This window comes from Eptatretus burgeri, chromosome 14 (genome assembly GCF_056783735.1).
Source record: "Eptatretus burgeri isolate ZD-2024b chromosome 14, Ebu_testis_v1, whole genome shotgun sequence".
NCBI lineage: Eukaryota > Metazoa > Chordata > Myxini > Myxiniformes > Myxinidae > Eptatretus > Eptatretus burgeri.
Window position 1 is genome coordinate 30,254,575 of NC_140974.1, and position 19,989 is coordinate 30,274,563.

General features: G+C 39.1%; 2 long non-coding RNA genes across 2 annotated transcripts in view; both read right to left on the reverse strand.

Annotated features, from left to right (window-relative positions):
• LOC147012887 (uncharacterized) overlaps positions 1 to 19,989 on the reverse strand; it is a 94,783-nt gene that overhangs the window by 54,658 nt on the left and 20,136 nt on the right. The gene's annotated exons all lie outside the window — the stretch shown is intronic.
• LOC147012888 (uncharacterized) lies at positions 14,127 to 16,297 on the reverse strand. The gene is made up of 3 exons (XR_015051104.1): positions 15,000 to 16,297; positions 14,720 to 14,899; positions 14,127 to 14,387 (listed from the first exon to the last, which is right to left on the reverse strand). It is a non-coding gene; the product is annotated as an uncharacterized LOC147012888 (long non-coding RNA).

Below are 19,989 nucleotides of genomic sequence, written 5' to 3' on the forward strand. Positions count from 1 at the left end.
GAAAAGATAAGACCATCTCTAATATGCAAGGAGAAATTTGTATTATTTTCAACAACCCTAAATATGTAACTCCTGATGAAATAAAGGATGTTAATATATCAGGTGAAATGACATTTCATTTAATAGTAGTTAAGGATTATTTTAAAATTACCTTCAATATTAATAATGTAATAGTTGAATTTGTTTATGAAAAAAAGTATATAGATATAGATGGTAATGTTTTTTCTACAAATTAAATATGAGTCATTATTCAACTGAAGATTTTGAAGATTATGGGAGTGATTATGATACTGAGAGTTTGTGTTCAAACGATAGTTATGAAAGCAGTTTTATACATGATTATGAAAGTACCGAAGATGATACCGAAGATGAATTTCAGTTTAAGTAAAGTTTTGCTTTATAAATATGTTAGATTTTGAGCCTCTTGACTTCCCTAATTCCTCCATATGACAAATTTGAGAATTGTCCTGCGTGTGAAAGACGGGGATTAAACACCTATAGGGGAGTCAAAAGCCAAAAACAATGTATATTCTGTGATTATCTTATAATTAATGACAATAAAAAATATAAAAAGGAAAAGAATTCTTTTAGATTTACACCAAAAATGAATTACTTTACAAGATTGATTAGAGAAATGAATGTAAAGTATGAGGGTGATAACACACCTTTCCTTACAAGGGAAGAAACTGAACGCATTAGAGAAATGTTAAAAGGATTGTTGTTATATATTATTCACGATTGCCATTTTCAGGGAAATAGCAACATAAGATATTGTATAAATAAAATAATGGATTATCTTGAAATTAAACCTGAAGTTAGGTTAAAATATGGAGTTTCTAAAAAAGCCAATAATAAATTAAATAACCTGTTTTCCAAATATATAAATGAATGATTTTTTACCCATTTGGGAAAATAAGATAAAATTTAACAACCATAAAAATCTCCCAAATTCATTAAGATGTCTCATAGTTGGTTCAAGCGGATGCGGAAAAACATGCTTTCTTTTGAAGATGCTCCTTACTCCGATCTTTTTAGATTATGATAATTTAATAATTTTCACAAAGTCGAGTTTTCAACCTGAGTATCAACTACTCTCACAAGGTTTTAATGCTGGTCTTCAAAAAGAAGATACAATCGGTTTATTTAAACTTCAAAACAATCGAAATGATTATAACATTGAAGATATAATACAACTATTTCGTGATACACAGAGATATAAAAAGAAATCAAAACTGATAACTTGTATTCTTCGTGATAATACGGATGATATACCTTCTCCCCAAGATTTGGATAAATCAAAAAAGAACCTCGTTATCTTTGATGATTGTGTTAATGAGAGAAACCAAACAGTACTGGACAGCTACTAGACAAGAGGGCGACGTTCTTCTTGTAAATGTATTTATCTTCATCAATCGTACTTTCAACTTCCTCGTCGTTCCATAAGAAACAATGCTAATACTTTTATTTTATTCAACTTAAATTCAATAGATATAAACAATTTTTGGAGAGATAATTGTTCTACATTATGTAGTAAAAAGGAATTTGGGGATTACATGAAGCACACGACTGAAAAATATAAATCTATTGTTGTGAAGCAAGATGAGATATTAAGGGATATATTTTTTTGTTTTATAAACAATTACATAAATAAATGACAACTATTATTATAAATCTTGTGGGTAAATCTGCTTCTGGAAAAAAACTTTCATAAATCAAGGTTCTTGTATAGTACAAATGAGAATATTGTAAATTTACTTTAAAAACACCCTGTGATACACATTGTATCAACAACAACTAGAGCAATAAGATCTGGAGAAGTAAAAGGTGAAGATTATCACTGTATTTCAGTGGAGGAACATATGTGATTGAGGAATGAAGGTCAAATATTTGAGGAGTTTCTCTTGGTGCAACAAAATATTCACATTGTAAGAGTGAGTTAAAGAAACTAAAATCTGGTGGTCTTGGGTTATTAGAAACTAATCCAGAAGGAATGAGACAAATTATTAAACATCTGAAGGGGGTTAAGATTTTATCATTCGGTTTTGATGTTGATGAAGAAACTCAACGCAGACGTATGAAAAGCAGAGATACAAGTATTCGCGAAGAAGAAATTACAACTCATATTAATGTTAATAAAGAATTTGATGACATATTTAAAGAAAAGGATTTATTTGAACACATCTACTTGGATGATGAAGAAAAGGACAATTTCCCTGTTGATCTTTACAATTCATTACATGATATTTTCCAATAAATAAATGGATGCGAAAGAAAGAGCAAGATGATTAAAGGTATATCAAGAGTTGGTTGCAAAAGTTGTAAAACAACAGGAAGACATAAAGAAGAAATGCAGACAGAAACTAACAGGTGAAGAAGCATTTGAAAGAAAACAAGAGAAATTTTTTAAACCACTTTAAAAAAACTTCCCAAGAAAAAAACTATAGATGTTTCCACAGTTCCCACAATAGAATATACTCCTAAAAAACTTCAAATGTTAAAAGATTTCAATCAAATGACGGAGGAAGAATTAGAGCATATAGGAGAATTAGAATATGATGATGAAGGATTATTTCAACAACTGGAAGAGATTAATCAACCCCCTGATTATATTGTGAATGCTCTTCAAAACAATGAATATTCAGTAGATTCGAAAACCAAAGCAGGTCTCATTCGAACAAAACAAACAGCAATATTTCATCTTGTTCAAGAAAAGGTATTCATATTTAATGATGAATTAAAGTTCTTGAGTTCTGCTCAACCCCCTGTCAAACTAACTCCGAGATTAATGTTTCTTCTCACAAAAGATGGAAGACAAGCTTCAACTGTAAGGGATGAATCAAAATATTTTGATAAACCATTGGATATGAAAAATAATGATGACAGAGTATACTGTATATTGATCTGCTGGACTGTGTTAATTATAGGGTTAGTCTTTCTGGTAAACGTGGCAAGAATGAGAAGGAGAAACACATTATTCAAGCTTTAAGTAGGCTTGGTTCAGGTGTTAGTTTTCTTGCAAATGACCCATCACAATTAGTTAATAGACTGTTATTGTTGTTAGGTAGTAAGAAGGCTGGAAATAACAATTGTTTTAATGAAGCATCAGCCATTTTAGACCAGTTGATGAACATGAAAATAATTTTAAAATATCAATATAAAGACATTTTATCTCATTAAATAAGATGAGAAGCACAATCCTTAGTTTCAATTTCACAACAAGTGACCACACATCTTCATTCCCATACCCACTACAACTTGACACAACAAAATAATATGAGGCGTCTTTATTATCCATGGAAACTTATAATACCTTCTTTAATATTCCCGAGAAAAATGATAAGTTTAGTTATAATCCGGGAAGTGGATACAAAACGAAAACAGTTTCACCCGGAGCATATGAGATTTCTCAAATATCTTCCGAAATTGTTCGTCTTATGAAAGAACAGGGTGATGAACCAAAAAATATTGTTATAGATATTCAAAAACATACTTCAAAATCAACGATAAAACTTAAAAATAACTACAAGGTTGATTTCACAATTGATAACTCATTTAGAGAGTTATTGGGTTTCTCCTCAAAAAAGACTTCCGGTTCTGGGTTTGGAGCATTGGCAGGTCTCCTTGGGGTCTCCCTGCTGACGTTCTCAAAGTTAAGTTTCCGGTCATTATCTGTCCTGTTTTAACTGTTTATTTTCTCACCTACATGTTACTGTGTGTTCCTGGTTCAGTTTTGTTTCTAAAACCGTGCTATTTTGTCAGATTATGTCGAACTTGTCTTACTGGGTGCTTGAGGCCTATCCTTGAGGCTTGAGGCCTACCCTTTGTTCCCCTCGGTGTACGATCGTGTTTATTTGTTTTTCTCCCCATTATCTTCAATTTCTATCTTTCCCACTTTCTTTATATCCCCCATCCCAACGAATCACTATTTCTTATCTTAAAAAAGAAACTGCAACCTTTCTCCAATTCTTCTTCTTCTTCTTCTTCTTCTTCTTCTTCAACTCCTCTTCTTCTTCTTCTTCTTCAACTCCTCTTCTTCTTCCTCGATTTTTTTCAACAACACTTCCATGACCTCATCTGTTGAAACCTCTCAAACATTAATAATAATAACAAAAACGATCTCTTATAATGCTTCATCATCCTCTTTCACACGTGTGGTAATCTTTACTTATCAGAATGCACTACTCTTCTGCTATTTAAACAGACTGCTCTCAATTTGACCTTTCCTTCATACCTTGCCGAAAAAATCCAACTGTTACAGCGTTTCTTCTCTCCATTCTCTGAATTCGCCTTTATTGCATCCCTCAAGAAATGTGTTTAATCGCAGAACTAACCTAAAACTTAAAAAAAACCCAGTTTGCTATGAATGTTTGCTTTCCATCAACCATTCTTTTTTTCAAACTTCAGTGCCAACTCACTCCTCTCACCCCTCACTCTCAAAGCAACCATCCCACTCTTCTCCCTCCAAGCCTTCCCACCCTCTCACCTCTCTCAAAAACTCCCCCTCACCTTTCTCCCACCATTCATCCCCCTCACTCATCCTTCCCAAAGTTGCCCCCCTCCAATCCACAAAGCTGCCTCCTTCCACTGCCCTCTCACCTCCATCTCTTCACTCCACCTCCTCAAATCCTCAACTGCCTTCTTCCCCCTCTCTTGTCCCCCCTCTCCCCCAGCACCACAGAGCCTTGTCTCCTCCTCATTCAGCCCCCTCCCCGAGCTATTCTGCAATCCCCCACACTCTTTCCACAACACCCCTTTCCTCCCCCCCTCGTCCCTTGTCCTACCCTCCCCTCCCCACACCCCCTGCACCGAAAGCCTCCTCCTCTACCTCTTCAAAGTATGGACCTCAAATATCCGGGGCCTTCGCTCAAACCTTTCAGATCTTTCCATGCAGGTTGCCAGACAAACCAGACATAATCTGCCTCACATAAACTTTGCTTCCCCAAGACATGGCTGACTCCCAAGTATCTCTCCCTGGTTACTCCCTCCTCCGGTTTTACAGACCTGAGCCTCGCCCTGATGAAGGAGTTGCTCTCTTCATCAAAGACTCTGTTCCTCACTCTCCAGGCACTGCCCTCACTCCCGCACACCCCCAGGAATACCTCTGGCTATGGCTTCCCCTCAACTCCCACCTCATGTTTATATGTGTACTGTACCGTCCACCTAACAGTGATGACTCCATCTACACCTCACTATATGAAAACATGGACCAACTTCTATCTTCTCATCCAAACTCTCTCTTCCTCATATGTGGCGACTTCAATTGTCATCATGCCAGTTGGCTCGGTATGGGTATCTCTCTCACCTGTCATGGCACCTCAGCAAAAGCTTTCTGCAACTCATTGGGACTGATTCAATCGGTCAACTTCCCTACCCGGATCTCAACCAATGGTACTCCATCTCTTCTGGATCTGATTTTGACAAATTTCCCTGACAATATCTGCTGCTCTTCCTCTGCTCCAATCAGTTCTTCTGACCACGTCCTTGTCAAAGTGGACATCTCTCTGGCTATTATGAGAGAACCACCTCACCGCCGTCGAGTCTGGAATTTCACTCAAGCCGAATGGCAGGGTCTCCAAGCAGCCCTCAAACTTATAGACTGGTCAAGTATCTCTACTTTCTCCAACATCAACTCATCCTGGGAATTCTTTCAAAGAAACTTGCTCTCCCTCATGCACAGATTTATCCCCTCTCGTCTTCAGTTGTCCTTCCCTTCCTCCCGCCCTTGGTTCACTGAAGCTTGTGGTGAGGCAGTTGTCCTGAAACAACTTGCCTTTGCCTCATGGAAAGCAAACCCAACTGAGGGTAATCTCAGTTCCTTCCATAAAGTTCAGAACAAGTGTGTATCAACCTTCAGGAGAGCCAGAAAACAACATCTTTCTCATCTCAAGTCTGAACTCTCAAACCTCTCTCCCTCCTCAAAATACTGGTGGCATCTAATCAAATCTGCTTCTGGTGTCTGTTCCCCCTCCATCCGCTCCCTAACCTCAAATGGCAGCACTGCTGATACCGCACATGAAAAAGCTGAATGCCTAAACTCGGTGTTTGCAGCTAAATCTGGTGTCCTAAACCCATCGTTTTCTCTACCCACCTTACCCAGTCGCACCCAACTGACCCTGGACTCGGTGTCCTTTTCTCCTGACAAGGTAGAGAGCTTGTTGTCAAACCTCGACTCAGATTCTGCAATCGGTCCAGACGGCATCAGCCCACTTGTCCTCAAAGCCTGCTCTTCTGCTCTTGCTCACCCTCTCTCTGTTCTATTCATCCTCTCATTTGCTCAAGGCCATCTGCCATCTGCTTGAAAATCAGCAAACATCACTGCCCTGCACAAAAAAAGGTGCAAAAACAGATCCCTTCAACTACAGATCAATCAGCCTTCTCCCAATCATCAGCAAGGTTATGGAATCCATCATCGCCTCAGACATCAAATCCTTCCTCTTCTCCAATGGCTTGATTTCTGATCATCAATTTGGTTTCAGACCAGATCACTCTACCCTGGATATGCCACTTCTGCTCTCCCAACAATAGATGGAAGCCCACAATGCCAGACAGGAAATCAGAGCCGTATCCCTGGATATATCACATGCTTTTGAAACAGTCTGGCACCCTGCCCTGCTCACCAAACTCTCTTCCTATGGTATCCAAGGCCATCTCCACTCATGGCTCACGGACTTCCTCTCCTGTCGCAGTCAATGTGTGGCCCTAAATGGAGTTCTTTCATCCCCCCTTCCTGTACAGGCTGGAGTTCCTCAAGGTAGCGTTCTGGGCCCTGTTCTTTTTCTGGTTTTCATCAATAATCTCTCCGACTCTCTGGAAAATCCTCTGTATCTCTTTGCTGATGACTCCACCCTCTGCCGTACCATCGGAAATCCCTCAGACCGGCAAGCAGCAGCTTCTTCGCTCACTGCTGATCTGGATAAAATCACAAACTGGTCCAACACGTGGAACATGTCTTTCAATCTGGACAAATCTCACACTCTCACTATGTCTCTTCGAAAGGACCATTTAGAACCACCCCCCCCCCATCCACTTTCTCAACAATCCTCTGGAAGAAGTCTTTTCTTTCAAGCTTCTGGGTCTCACTATCTGCCATGACCTTTCCTTGGAAAGCCACATTTCAAACCTCACCTTCAAAGCCAGTCGCCGACTGGGAATCCTCCATCGTGCAAGGTCCTTCCTTGGCCCACCTGAGCTCCTGACCACTTACAAAGCTTTTGTCCACAGCCTGATGGAGTACTGCTCTCCCCTCTGGGCTGGTGCTCCTGCCTCCCACCTTTCTTGGCTTCACGCTGTAGATACCAAGGCATTTCGGATCATTGGCATCTCCCGCAATGAAGCTGAGTCTTTGGGCCTCTCACTCAATCACCACAGGTTGGTCGGTGGTGTTTCTGTCTTCTACCGTCTCCTCTCCAGCCTCACCCCCCTGCTCTCTCTGCGATTTGTCCCCACCACATTTCCGCGAGGCGCTCAAGGTCTGCCAACAACCCCTTCTGGTAAAACTACCAAAATCACGAATCACTGCTCAACTTCACTCTTTCATTCCTCTTTTTTCCCGCCTTTGGAATAAACTCCCTCACTCTATTCATTCCCATTCTTCCCTCCAGGCCTTCAAAACAGCTGTAAACCACCACCTCTTATCATCCCCCATCCAAATCCTCGATCTTTTCTTCCCCCGATAATCCACCCAAGCCCACCTCCTTCAAATTCCCTGCTTTTCTTCCTGAAAGTCCCTGTAATGTCCATCTTCTCTTCCCCATGTTCCCTGTCCCATCCCTCTCCCTTCCACAGATCTCCAAATGTCTCTGTTCCCTACTATTTGGTCCTTTCCACTTCCTCCCCTCCTGTCTTATGCCTCCCTTGATGTGTGTTGTGTGTTAGCTCTCATTCGAGCCTCGACAAGGTATACAAAAAAAAAGGATTGAAACTAATGGGATGTTTTACAGTGATAATGTCATTCAAATATCCTCAGGAATAAATTCGGTGTTAATTCACTGTGATTTGATTGATGGTGCTTATAATGATGGAATAAGAACAAATACAATATTTTCATTCAGCGCATAATCAACCCCAATTGGTTATAAATTCAATAGGGAACCCAAAAATCTGGTTTATCTCCCTCTGTCAGGAAAAACCATACACAGAGTAAATTTTAGGATAACCGACCAAGATAATCGTATGATTTCTTTTACTGGAGAAGTTATATCCATCAGAATTCACCTACGTGAAGTTTTCCAATAAATAAAAACGATGGTTGTTGTGAGGAAACACGAGTTGGGAAAATATAAAATAATTACAGGGGATGGGATGTTCCTTTCCCCATACTACAAGGGTGATGGTATGTATCTTGGTGGAGGATACTATACACCAAAGAGACAAAGGGGTGTTAGGGAGATCATCAATTTAGAGGAGATGGGATAATTGATACTCTAATGGGTATTGGTTCAACTATTCTTAAACATAAAGATCTAATTGGTTCAACTGCTTCTGCTGTGGGAAATGTAGCAGGTGTTGTAAAGAGCATAAAAGATGCCCAGAAGGAATCTCATAAATTACAAGCAATAAAAGAAATTAAGAAAGGTAAAACTCAATTGTCTCCCCAAGAACGACAGAAAATAATTCAAATACTTGGGTCAGGGTTTCAAAAGTTTTAACATCTTTTTTCCTAAATAAATACAAGTATGGAAGCAATTGATAGTATCTATGATTTGAATGATATTATTATGATCTCAAACTCCACTAAAAAAGAAGATTACTTCAAGGTAAATGCAATAACTGAAACAGACTGGAATGTAAATGGTACAAAAAGTTTTGAAATAAATAATCAACAAACTTATTTGAATCCATCCGAAAGTTTCTTGTTGTGTAAATTTAAATTCACTAAGGCTGGGAATAACACAAAAGCTACACTCGTCAATGATTTCTTCTGGAAAATGTTTGATAGTGTTTGCTTATACATTGGAACACAAGAAGTTGAAACGGTTGATTATGTCTCTGCTGTATCTGAAATGATGAAATTTACACTATATTCATTCAGTGATAGAATGGGAAAGGTGGCAGTCGAAGGTTTTATTCCTGATTTGTCAACGGGAACAAACACAAACCCTGGATATAGTCAAAGGAAAGGAATGAAATTCTGATGATGCAAAAGCAGTTAATAGTTTTACTGTGGCAGTTCCTCTTAAAGGTATATTTGGATTTTGTGATCATGATAAAGTTCTGTATGGTCTTAAAATTAGATTTCAACTACAAAGGAATGATAATGAAAATAGATTACTTTTTGGTGTTGTAGAGCTTTTGGTGCTCAGAATAAATTTGTAATTGATGAAATGAGTTGGTATATTAGTGAATATACTCCTAATATTAAAACAGAAGAGATGTTAAATAGAAGACTTAACTCAAAGAAACCACTCAGTGTATCATACCTCAAAAGAAGATGTCAACACAATAAACTAAACCAAACCACTTGCACATGCAATTTGGGTGTTCTGGAAGGAAAGCCACGATATCTGTGGATCATTTTTTTTAAAACCAGATGGTGATACTACTACTGATAAGAATAATGCATTGAGTGATAATGTTAAGGTGAAACAACTTCGTGTTTCTCTCGATGGAAGATTTTATCCACGAGATAGATTGGAAATTAATTGGGAAAAAAATGATTTTGCTGAAGCATATAAGTCTGACCAAAAGGTGTGTGAAAGTAATGGAAATAAAGAACCTATTTTGCATATGACAGCATTTAAAAGTTTGTATGCAATCTATGCCTTTTACCTGAGTGCTCAAAAGGCAACTATAAAGTCGAATCGAGTGGATACCTCCCTATACATTGAAAGAGGAGAGAGTGAAGAAGTTGATACATATTGTTTGCTTTTGGAAGAAACAGAATTACAGATTAATACAGATAATGGTGTTATGATTAGTCTCACATAATTTTTTGTTAAATAAATGAGTGGTAAAGTACCAACTGCGGTATATGTTAATCAAATCAATCTTCATAAACTATCATCTTGTGTTCAAAATCAAAAGCCTTGTATGATTAACGTTAATACAATTCAGAGAAAAGGAGCAGTAAGAATTGATGTTTTGCTCACAAGAGAACAGGTTAAAATCTTGAATGATACTGGCTCACTTAAAATTAAAATGACAAAACCAATGTTGAAAAAATATTCAATAAAAGACGAGTGGAGGATTTCTCCCATTTCCAATTCCTTTATTTGCTGGTTTAAATGTGGTTGGGGCATTGACAGGTGGTATTTCAACAGCGGTGAAAACTGCCAACGAAAAGAAGGCTCAACTCCGGGCTCAAAAATAATTGGAAAGACATAACAAAGAGTTGGAGAAACAAATTAGTGGAAGTGGTGTAATTGTAGATTTTGCTGAAAAACTTGAAAGTCTGCCCGATAAAGCGAGATTTTTAGTTGGAGATATGCTTTATTCTATCGCACAAGCAGGTGTAAAATTTACTAACAGGGGTAATGGATTCTATCTTTCTAATAAATGAGCATTGATGAGTGGTTTAAATAATTTGGAAAGAATACAACATCAAATTTACTTGTCAAATATTGTAAGAAATTAAAAATTCATAATGTGGTTATTTGTATGAGAGATGAATTAACAAATGTGCCTAAACATACAAAGAATATTATTATGAACTTAGAAGATAATAGTGGGAAAGGTTCTCATTGGGTTTGTATTTTTAATAGTCAAGACAAATATTATTTTGATAGTTTTGGTCTTCCACCACCTGTTGAAGTCATAAAATCCTTACAGAATGGTCAAACAATTCAAGTCCAAGAATTAAATTCCAAGTGTTGTGGTCAATTATGTCTGTATGGGTTATTTCAACTCAACAAAAATAAAAAAATTGACATTATTTTTAATCTAATATAAATGACATGTTGGTAAAGATGGTTCTATCTTTGGTGTATCCGAAGAACTGGATATTGATTTATCAAATTATAACACAAAGGCACAGGCTGAACGACAGAAATATATAACAAAAAATATTAATATGAAAAATGCTAATAAATTAATAAATTATCCAAGCCCGACTGACGCGAATGACTTGTTGAGATTGAGTGATTTATCACAATATATATCCTTAAATAAAACAGCCGTGTATTCCAAAGATACAGAAGTGTTGATTTTATCTCCAGGTCATACAGAATTCACAGTTCCAATTAAAATACATTTTTATAGAGAAGGGCATATCGTTTGTATGAGAATAGAACAATGGGGGTATGATATGAATGATTTAGGTATAATTAGTCATTTAATTAAATCAGTCTTGTAAGGAAGAATATTATCCACTTGGTTTTGAGAATGAGTTTTGTGGAAGCACAATTAGTAAACAACAAATAAAATAATTTAATAAGGGTAAATATAATAATGGTTTTGCCCAAGTTTATATCATGAAAACAGAAAAAACAGGATTATATATAATAAGTAAGGAAATACAAAATGATTTAACTATGGGAAGATGGGGAGGTGTTTCTTGTCATAATATTATTCTGTCATATATTTCTTATACATAAATGACAGCAAGAAGGCTTCAAGAAAATTATCATTTCTGTGTCCAAGCATACCTTCAAGAAAAGGGTATTCGGTATTTTAATAAATATGTTCTACAACATAAGAATGAGGTATTTTCAATAAAAGATTGGCTTTATACTGATGTTGATAAACCAACAACTTTGGATTTAATTAAAATGTTAAATAATGAAAAAATTATAAAGTTAAGAAAACGTAAGGCTCTTTGAGAAATTCAAAAGAAATTTTATTGGTTTCCTGTTGTAAAAAACATTATTTTGGATACAGGAATAACAAGAAATCCTGATGAATATATGTATGATATTCTATGAGGTGTAAGTGATTCAAGGATAGTCAGGGATGAGGAAGGAGTTGAAGAAACTGAGACAGAAGAGGAGGAAAAGGAGAAGAGAGAGGAGGAGGAGAGGGAGAAGAGAGAGAGAGAAGGAGAGAAGGAGGAGAGGGATAAGAGAGAGAAGAGAGAAGGAGGAAAGAGAGAGAATAAATAAATATAAAAATATGGAAACCAGTGAGATTAAAAAAAGTTTGGGGGTATTACAGAAAATAAATAAATGTCAACGCACCAAGGAGGAAAACAAAGAATTGACTAGTCTATTAGAAATATTTTCGACAAGACTATTAACATCGTTTTCAGGGAGAAGATATAAACGAGAAAGTGGAGATAAAGATTATATTATGAATGATGTTGGTGTGATTGACTTTATTTAAAGTTTTTCATTTTTTTCTTAAATAAATGGAGGAGAGAGTAAAGACGTTTCTAAGGATTCTTTATGTTTTAAAAATTAAGATTCCAATGTGCATGTTGGAAACTAAAAAGGTTTTTGCACTCTGTAGGAATTTTTCTCATAAATAAATGAGTTATTGTCTCAAATGTAAAAAGAAAACTAATACCAAAAATATCTCATATTTTAAAAGTAAAAATAACAGGGTTAGACAAAAAGGTATATGTTCGGTGTGTGGTTTGAAAAAAAATCAACTTATCTCCAAACACAAACTCAGAGGAGATGTACAAAAGTTTTTATCAGGAAGTAAATTTACAACTACTGGAATACCAGGGGAATTACATCTACCAGGGTATTATTTCTGTGGTCCAAGCACAAACTTGGATAAAAGATTAGATGAGGCAGACAATCCTAAACCATGGAGTAAACCCATCAATAGGGTAGATGCAGTGTGCATGAGGCATGATATTGATTATGGCCATACCACAACTTTGGAAGAAAAGCATGAAGCCGATAGAGAAATGTTGTATAATTTGTCTCTGATACAAAATCCAACCTTGAGAGAAAAAGTTGATAGGTTCATCGTGAAGAAGATGATCAGTACTAAATTGAAACATGGGCTTGGAAATTCAAAAAACTTATAGGCTCTAATGATGTCATTAAGACTGAAGAACAATTAGCTGATGAATTACATAAACAAATATTCACAAAGTTTCAGAGAAGGAAGGTTTATTCCAAGGAAGTTGATTATATCTGGTCCGCTGATTTGATTGAACTCAATAATAATAAGGGATACAAGTATGCTTTAATCGTTATCGATTTGAGGAGTAAATATGCATAGGTTGTCCCTTTAAAAAACAAAACAGGTAATACTCTTATGTTAGCCTTTCAACAGATATTTAATAAAAGCAAGAGAAAACCTAAAAAAATTGTGGACCGATGAGGGTAGAGAGTTTTATAACAAGACATTTATGAATTTTCTAAAAAAATAACAGTATTACATTATACAGTACCTTTAATGAAGGAAAAACCGTTGTTTTTGAATGCTTTAATCGTAGCTTAAAAGAGAGACGAGATAAAAATTCACACAACTCGGTTCACAACAATGGTCATCTATTATTCAGGATATTGTGGATAAGTATAATGACACGATTCCCAAGTGAACGAATACAAAACCATCAGAAACATTAAGAAAATTTAAATATGAAAAAGAGATTAATGTCAAAAAGCCTAAGTTCAAACTTGGTGATGTAGTCAGAATATATAGATGGAAATCTCATTTTGAAAAGGGTTATACAAAGCGGTGGATGAATGAACTTTTAAAACTTGTTGATGTGATAGATACAGTTCCTTGGACTTATAAGGTATATTATTTCGAAGGGGAACAGATTTTAGGTTCATTTTATTCGCAGGAATTACAAAAGACAAAGATAAATTGAACATTTTTTGACTCCACCCCTTTTTGAATCTGCCCACACAAGCTCCACCCACACAAGCTCCACCCACATAAACCCCCCACACACAAACCCCACCCCACATTCATCATATTCACATTAGTGATTAGTTTATTAGTTAATTAGTCCCCCACACAACATGTTTATTTAATTAAAAAATTCTCCACCCATCCACACAAGCTCCACCCGCACATTCACCCATCCACCCATCCACCCATCCATCTATCTATCCACACAAACCTCATCCACAGAAGCCTCATCCACATAAACCCCGCCCACACAAACCCCACCCATGCCCCGCCCACACAAGCCCCACCCCCCTCATCCCCCTTGTGCACCCCCACCTTTGACCCACCACCTCCCTCATCCCACTCCCCACCCTTCCCCACACACACACGGGGAGGGGAGGGGAGGGGAGGGGGTGGGATGAGTCTTTGGGGGAGCGCACCTACCCCCCCCTCCCATGTCTTTATTCTTTTTTTGTAGTTAAGAATAAGATAATTAAGAAAAACAAGTATAATTAATCAACATTGAAAATATTAAATATTCAGTTGTAAAAATAGATGATATTTCCAAGCAGTCTGCTTCAGATGTCTTGAGTGTCAGGTGAGATTCCTGCAGACGATTAACTTGTGTGCTTGGTTCATCCAGACAAGTGTTTAAACTGAAAAATAAAAAAAATAATGTGTTAAAACTCAGGAGAGATTATAGAGACATATTGATAGGCAGAGACAGATAGAGAAATGGACAAAGAGATATATACAGGCAGATTGATAGACAAGCACAGAGAGAGAGAGAGAGAGAGAGAGAGAGAGAGAGAGAGAGAGAGAGATAGAGATATAGAGATATAGAGATATAGAGATATAGAGATATAGAGATATAGAGATATAGAGATATAGAGATATAGAGATATAGAGATATAGAGATATAGAGATATAGAGATATAGAGATAGAGAGATAGAGAGATAGACAGACATGCACGTGTGTATTTCTCACCTTGAAGTCGGGCCTTTTAAGATTAGAGGAGGTGTCAACAATGCTTCCCAGTCGGTAATGATTTCTTTCAATTGAAGACGAAAGGAATAAATCTCTTGAATGACATTGTCCATCTGTATCCATTCGTTGTGTAATTCAAAGAAATCGTTCTCCACAGACGCGATTAGCAATGAAGATAGGCTGTTAGGAGAAGACAAACAATAATAATTAATCATACAGTGATTTAATTAATAATCAGTTGTATCACTGTCAATCTCAGAGAAAGCATACACAAACTTACCAATATTCTTCTCCAGATGATTCAGGACTCTCTTCATCAGATTAAAAATAGTTCATGTTTCAGTTGTTTCTCAATAGAACAAAATGAGAAAAATTATAAAGCATTCAGATGTGAGAGTCGACTTTTAAGCAACTTCGAGGAAGTGGTATTACCTAATCTTGGAATTTCCAGGGCATATGTCCACACGGGAAATGACTTGAGGCAATATGACTCATTTTCACAGCACGAGTATTCTGAAAACATTTTATTTCCCCATTTTACGAAACCAAAGGTTTGGTGCTTGAAGAAATAAAATAAATATTCCTACTCGATGGTGATCAAAAAATGGTGATGTCTCTCTTTATATCTATCTGATTAAGTGAATATACTCGACTCTGAGTGGAGTAAGTAATGGGGCAGAGATCTATCTCTTCTTTTGACCCCATGGACTGAGAGTCAGAAGGGGGAGAGAAAATCATTCTCCCGTTTTAACTGAATGAGCCTTGAGATAAAGAGTTCTCCCTATTAATTTGTATGGGGGAAATCAGTCTCTTGTTTGGAGAGAAAATCATTCTCCTGTTTAATGTTTTTTAAGGGGTTTTCAAAAAGATTAGCCTATACAATTGTATGAGGTTTTTTGGGCCCTGAGACAGTCTCAAATTAACATGAGCTTGTATGGGAGAAAATCATTCTCCTGTTTAAGGTTTTTTAAAGGGGTTTTCAAAAAGGTTAGCCTATACATTTGTATGGGAGGAATTAGACTCCAGTTGAGAGGTTTTCGGGGCTCAATTCACAGTTTTCCCCATTTTTCCATTCATTTGCATGGGTGCCTCACAAACTCCATTATTCCTCTACTCCTATTCGGCATTTGATGGAAATATTATTGGAGGAGTTATTTATATTGTTGCATGCACAAAGAGGAGGATGTGTGATTAAAAAAATTACCCCCGTGCGGGAGTGACGGTCATCTCTACGAGAAAATATATAGCCTCCTGAAGGTAGGGCAGTTTTTGCAAACTTTGAAGTCACGTGACGCAAAAACAAAAGGGAATATCGAAAATCCGGCCTGACAAAATTTAGATATTGTCCCATGGATTTATATGCCATAATCAAATTCAAGATCGCTTGAGAAATGTAGGAGGAGATAGATTTTGAAAATCGTCATTTTCGCATTTTTTGCCAACTTTGAAGTCACGTGACATGAAAACGAAAGCGAATATCGAAAATCCGCCCTGACCAAATTTAGATATTGTCCCATAGATTCATATGCCACAATCAAATTCAAGATCGCTTGAGAAATGGCGGAGGAGATAGAATTTGAAAATCGGCATTTTCGCAACAGACGGATGGACGGACGGACGGATCGAAGGACATCTACACCCATATTATTAGGTTATGCTCGAAGAGATGACCTAAAAAGGGCAAATTGACAGACTTAATGGGGTTTGAAGCTGTGGTCCCTGCATGATGAGTTACATGTCGAAAGGGGAACAATAAACAGGACAACCAAGAGACTTGCACTTGATTAATATTACTTTTTTCCCCCAAATTTAAATGAAACATTCGATAATGAACAGATCTACTAATTCTCTGAACAAGATTGACCCCAGGAAAAGTTTCATAACTGAAACGTAGAGTTCTTTCGGCATCATCATCATCGTCTTCGTCATGTCCCATTTATATTGTTGTCATCACGGTTGGTCCAGATAACTCTGGTCTGAATCTGTGTGTCATGTTAACAAGACCAGAAGCGCCAGTCGACCCGTCTCCTTGGCAAAGCGTTCAGGCCTATGTGCCAAGCTGCCTCTCACTGAAGCTGCCGGTTCGAGCAGGGCCCCCGCCACGTCACCATGTGAATGATATTGATAAAGCAGGCCAGACTTACCTCATCCTGTGATGACCTCTGACCTGTCAATTATGCTATAAACCCCCACACCACTGTATGCCACCACGTGAGCAAACAGAATGCACCCCACTTAATGAGACCAATCACTTATATTTCCACACGCAAATATGTACAACACCAATGTCATTCAACAAAACATTCCCATTACCCCTCCACGGCACTTATGACTCACAGAATGTAAAATAATAAACCTCAGTGTGCGTGTCTCCTCCAAAATCAGGAAACCTCGTGGCCCAAACCTTGCATGCATATGAAAGGAACTCCAGGGGCATGCATGAATGAAAATTGTGTGTTTGGGTAAACTTAAACACTCCTTTTGAAGATAATTAACAGCTTACCTCCATGAAAGCCTTATCCTTGCTCAACCCAATATTGCTTCACAAGGGTCTTAGCCACCATTTTTATTTGGACAATTCAACAATGCCTTGCCTTCGAAACACGATCTACTCTCACTGACTAATTAAAGTATATAATAAAAATATTATTTCGGATTTGATTATTGGATTTCATAGACAAAATAAGTGTCGAAATCTGGAGTGATATGTGAAAAATTTAACAAATTAGCAGTTATTATAACTAAGTGGATTTACTTAAGCATCAAACTTAACTTTTTCTACTGGCCAGATGATTATATTGAGTGTATAAAAGATTAAGGAATGTGCATAAAGTGGAACTTCATTGAGTGCAACGAAAAAATATTAACCAGCAGGATAACCGTGCTCGATGAGTTGCTTTTGCAAGGTCAGGTCAGGTATGGGAGCATGTGCCAGAACAGCACGTCGCTGCGTCCACTTTCCGCCGGTACTCCAGGGGCCTCCGTCTGGCCATCCCCCAGGCAGATGCCAGGCCCATCCCCATCTCCTTGAGATGATGGTCAACCTGTTGCAACCATGAGGCACGTGGTCGACCCACTGGCCTCCTCCACTCATGAGACTCCCTCGCTGAGAGAATCTGGTGAGCAGGATCAGAGTCAGGAAAACGAGCCACATGTCCATACAGCCGCAACTGACGCTCATGGACTATGCAGGTAACAAATCTCATCCGAGTCTCTCTCAGCAACCGCTCGTTGGACACAAAATCCGACCAGCGATAGCCAAGGATTCTCCGAAGAGACCTGGTACCAAAGGAATTAAGTCTCCGTCTCAGATCCTTGGTCAGAGTCCAAGTCTCGCACCCATAGAGCAAGACTGGAAGTACCAAGGACCTGAAGACTCGGACTTTCGTCCTCCCGCACAGATACCGGCAGCGCCACACCCCATGATCCAGTGAATCCATGAGTCCTCAGGCCCGACCCAGACGTCTATTGACCTCTGACTCGCAGCCAGCAGAGACATGAATATCACTGCCAAGGTAAGTGAAACTCTCCACGACCTCAACATCCTCACCACAAACAGACACAGACAGGACAGCAGCATCCAAGATGTCACCGAAAGCCTGGATCTTAGTTTTGACCCAAGAAACCCGTAATCCCAACGGCTCAGACTCCTCATTCAGCACCTCGAGGGCCCCCAAGAGGATGTCTAAAGTCTCCGCAAAGATGACTGCATCATCTGCAAAGTCAAGGTCCGAGATCTTGACATTCCCAAATGATGCACCGCAACTTGATCTCTCCGACATCCTCCCTAGAATCCAGTCCATACAAGTGCTGAAAAGTGTGGGGGCAAGTACACATCCCTGACGAACTCCAGTAACAACTGGAAATAAGTCAGAGATGGTACCACCACACTTCACAGCACTCTCAGTACCAGAGTAGAGTTCAGACATCAGATCGATCAGTTTTGGTGGCACCCCACGAAGACCAAGAATCCTCCAGAGGACATCCCGATTCACTGAATCGAACGCTTTACAGAGATCAACATAGGCTGCAAGCAGCCCCTGCCGAAACTCTCGTCTGCGTTCGGTGAGGACACGAAGTGCAAGGATACGGTCAATCGTTGACCTCTTTGGCGTAAAGCCTGACTGCTCTGGACGCTGGTGCTCAAGCAGATGGTGGCGAACCCTATCGAGAATTATCCGAGCAAAGACCTTGCCCGGCACTGAGAGCAGCGTCACCCCTCGGTAGTTGTTGCAGTCTTGGCGATCACCCTTCCCTTTCCAGAGAGGGACAACAAGGGCCCTCTTCCAGTCAGTTGGGATGATGCCTGTATTCCAGGCAGAGCACAAAACTGCATGCAACGACACGAGTGCAGCATTTCCACCAGCCTTGAGAAGTTCGGCATGGATGCCACAGATCCCTGGAGCTTTGCCCCGTTTCAACTGGTTCACCGCAGCCCGTGTTTCCACAAGCGTAGGTGGACTACAGTTGATTCGAGGGTCAGCAACAGGGATTGTAACACCCTTGACGTCCAACTCGACAGTTGGGGGATCAGCCTGGTACAACCGCTCAAAGTAACCGGCCCAGCGGGCCTTCACTTCAGACTCCTCTGTCAAGAGCCTACCACTCTCTGCTCGAACTGCAGTGCTCCGAGGGATGGGCTTGGATGAACGTAATGCGCGAATTCCCCTGTAAGCGGGACGGGAATCACCTGTCCACAGGTGATGATCTACCCTCTCACAGATTCCTCGCACATAGGCCTCCTTGTCCACCCTCAGTGCACGTACAGTTTACGCCTCAGCTCCCTGAACAGCTCAGCTCTGCCATTCAGCCTGGCCCTGCGACTCTGGTCAATGGTATCCAGTGTCCCTTGAGAGACAAAATTCTTCTTTGCCCTGCGGTGAGCTCCAAGGCATCCACCGGCAACATCAAGGACGGTGGTCTTGAAGGCGCTCCACAACTCTTCAGGACCCCCCAAAGCACCCAGACCCCCCAAGTGTCCACTCAGCCTGTTCGCAAACTCCTCAGCTACTCTCTCATCCCTGAGCTTGGCAACATCCAGCCTCGGCTGGGATGGTACCATTCTCCAGGATTTAAGGTGCAGCTTTAGAGTTGCTACAACAAGCCTGTGGTCAGTATTGAGGAACTGAGCACTCCGGTAGACCCTGCAGTTCTGGATCATCCTCCAACGACCGTCAATGAGGACATGGTCAATCTCCTTTGCCACACTGCCAGCGTTGGAATACCAAGTCCAGCGATGAGCTTGTGGGCGCTGAAACCATGAACCAGCC